The following is a 3,501-nucleotide window of genomic DNA, read 5'->3' as shown; positions in this document are numbered from 1 at the left end:
AGGAAGGGTTTAGAGGGATATGGGCCAAGTGCTGGCAAATGGGACTAGATTAGGTTTGGATATCTGGGCAGCACGGATGAGTTGGACTGAAGGGTCTGTTTCTGTGCTGTACATCTGAGTCTGCCTTGCCACTAATGTTTTCCACATCTATATGATCAGTTTCTCTCTGGTTGTTGGTGTCAATGCCTTGATTTCTCATTTCCATCACCACATACACCACTGGGGACGTTAACCATTTTGGGTCTGGTTGTTTCTCAAGAAGCTGCATTGCAGGTTCATCCTGAATTGACAGTTTTTTTTTTTTGCTTCCCAAAATCAGACCTGCTCAATCTCAGCAGTATCCCAATGTCGTGAAAGATACTAACTTTCAGCTGGAGTTATCCAAAATTGAAAGAGATGTCAGTCTTGACGTTTTTGCTTTTCTGCCCCTGTAAGATCCTGAATCAGCACCTTCAGGGGAATTAGTTCGAGTGGAGTGAGGGTGAGAGAGTGAGAGAGATTTCAGTGTTGTGGAATGACTAAAGAAAACAATGTTCCGCAGAAAGTAGAGTTGCTTGTTCTGAATTTCTACCCGACAGTGATAACTTTTGTAATCTCTTTTCACAGAGTATTTGAAGATCTGAAGACAGAAGTTTCAAAATCAACAGATGAAGGGCCTATGCCTGAATCGTCGACTCTCCTGCTCCTCGGATGCTGCCTGATCCGCTGTGCTTGTCTAGCGCTGCACTTCTCGACTCTGACTCTCCAGCGTCTGCAGTCCTCACTTTGACGTCAATGCCTGACAGTCACTCAATCCATCGGGACCGCAACGATTTTCAACTATGAGTCTGTGAGAAGGAGCAAAGCTTTTTGATTCCTGTTTGTGTAGGTTTTCAGCATCAGTGGGACTGGATGAGAGACCCTACTGTTGCAGCGCACTGAGTGTGGAGCCTGAAACAGTTATACAGATTGGGAAGAGGAATTCACAGCAGGGAGGGACTCTGCACACATATGTGTGCAGCTGAAGCTTCAGGCTTGGAGAAATCTGAGGAATTCCGTCCCATGGAGAAACCATGGAAGTGCGGCGACTGCGGGAAAGGCTTCCGTGCCCCAAGTGACCTGGACACTCATCGGCGCAGCCACACTGGGGGGAGGCCGTTCTCCTGCCCAGAGTGTGGGAAGGGCTTCAGCAGATCCTCCCACCTGCTGAGGCACCAGTGGGTCCACATGGAGGAGAAGCCCTTCAGCTGTCCTGAGTGCAGAAAGAGCTTTACCTGCTCATCTGACCTGCAGACCCACCAGCATGTCCACACTGGCAGGAGGCCGTTCTCCTGCCCTGAATGCAGGAAGGGCTTTAGCAGATCCTCCCACCTGCTGACGCACCAGCACATCCACACGGGGGAGAAGCCCTTCAGCTGTCCTGAGTGCAGAAAGAGCTTTAACTGCTCCTCCAATCTGCTGACCCACCAGCGGCTCCACACGGGCGAGAAGCCATACTCCTGCCCCGAGTGCGGGAAGGGCTTTACTCGCTCCAACACTCTGCTTGTCCACCAGCGGGTCCACACGGGGGAGAGGCCATACTCCTGCCTTGAGTGCGGGAAGGCCTTCAGCTATTCCTCCCACCTGCTGAGACACCTTCGGATCCACACGGGAGAGAAGCCCTTCAGCTGTCCTGACTGTGGGAGGGGCTTTACCCGCTCCTCCCACCTGCTGAGGCACCGGCGGGTCCACACCGGCGAGAGGCCGTTCTCCTGCCCTGAGTGCGGGAAGGGCTTTACGAGCTGCTACACCCTGTTGACCCACCAGCGGCTCCATACAGGGGAGAGGCCATACTCCTGCTCTGAATGCGGGAAGGGCTTTACTAGCTGCTACACCCTGCTGACCCACCAGCGGGTACACACGGGCGAGAGGCCATACTCCTGCCCCGAGTGCAGGAAGGGATTTACTAACCGCTACAACCTGCTGACCCATCAGCAGCTCCACACAGGGGAGAGGCCGTTCTCCTGCCCTGAGTGCGGGAAGGGCTTTGCTAGACGCTCCACCTTGCTGACCCACCAGCGGGTCCACACGGGGGAAAGGCCATACTCCTGCCCAGAGTGTGGGAAGGCCTTCAGCAGTTCCTCTGACCTGCGGAGGCACCGGCGGGTCCACACGGGGGAGAGACCCTTCAGCTGCCCTGAGTGTGGGCAGGCCTTCAGCAATTCCTCCACCCTGCTGAAGCACCAATGGGTCCACACCAGGGAGAAGCCGCTTGCCTGCCCCACGTGCGGGAAGGGCTTTAAAAGCCCCTACAATCTTCTTACCCACCAGCGGGTCCACACTGGTGAGAGGCCGTACTCCTGCCCCGAGTGTGGGAAGGGCTTTGCTCGCTCCGACACTCTGCTTACCCACCGGCGGGACCACACTGGGAAGAGGCCGTACTCCTGCCCCAAGTGCCGGAAGGCATTCCCCAGGTCTTCTGACCTGCTGAGCCACCAGAGGGTCCACACCGTGGAGAGGCCGTTCGCCTGCCCTGAGTGCGGGCAGAGGTTCTTGTGGTCCAGCAGCTTGCGAAGGCATCAGAGGGGGCACCAGCGCTCCCAACAATCGGATTCAGCCGGTGACGCTGCCGTGGGTCACCCTCAGGACTGAACCTCCTGCCCTGTTCTGGCAGTGGGTGCGGTAGGACAGTCGGTGGGCTTTTTTTTTTTTAGTTTCCTGTTGGACTGCACCCCACCCTCCCCCAACCCCACGGTGGCTCAGTGGTTAGCACAGCTGCCTCAGGGCACCAGGAACCTGTATTTGATCCCACCCTCGGGGCAACTACGTGGAGTTTGCACATTCTCCCCCATGTCTGTGTGGGTTTTTTCCGGGTGCTCTGGTTTCCCCCCACAAACCAAAGATGTGCAAGTTAGGGTGGATTGGCCAAGCTAAACTGTCCCAGAGTATTCGGGGATGTGTAGGTGTAGTGCAACTGTCAGGGGTAAATGTAGAGTAGTAGATCGGGAAAACGGGTCCGGGTGAATTACTCTTCGGAGGGTCGGCCTGAACTTGTTGGGCCAAAGGGCCTGTTTAGACACTCGAGGGATTCTATGAACTTTGCTTCCAGTGGGCACTGCTGCTCATTGAGCCCGGGACTGCACGTTCCCACACACATCTCAGAACACAAGATCATCGAAGCAGAAGTGAGGTCATTCAGCCCATCTGGTCTGCTCAGCCATTCATTAGAGAGAAACAAAACCTGCAGATGCTGGAATCCAAAGGAGGCTGGGGGAACACAGCAAGGTAGGCAGCACCAGGAAGTGGAGAAGTCAGTGTTTCGAGTATTAATCCTTCTCCAGGACTGAAGAAGGGTTCTGCCTGAAACGTTGGCTTCTCTATCTGAAACTATTCACCAGGACGTAATCGAGTCATAGAGATGTACAGCATGGAAACAGACCCTTCGGTCCAACCTGTCCATGCCGACCAGATATCCCAACCCAAACTAGTCCCACCTGCCAGCACCCGGCCCATATCCCTCCAAACCCTTCCTATTCATAGACC

At 54.9% G+C, this 3,501-nt stretch overlaps 1 pseudogene; it reads left to right on the top strand.

Moving 5' to 3' along the window:
• Positions 1-730: 730 nt before the first annotated feature.
• LOC122543762 overlaps positions 731-3,501 on the top strand; it is a 51,180-nt pseudogene continuing 48,409 nt past the window's right edge.

The sequence above is a fragment of the Chiloscyllium plagiosum genome, chromosome 44 (assembly GCF_004010195.1).
Source record: "Chiloscyllium plagiosum isolate BGI_BamShark_2017 chromosome 44, ASM401019v2, whole genome shotgun sequence".
Lineage (NCBI taxonomy): Eukaryota > Metazoa > Chordata > Chondrichthyes > Orectolobiformes > Hemiscylliidae > Chiloscyllium > Chiloscyllium plagiosum.
Note: the sequence above shows the minus strand (reverse complement) of the source record. Positions and strands in the feature narration are given on the sequence as shown.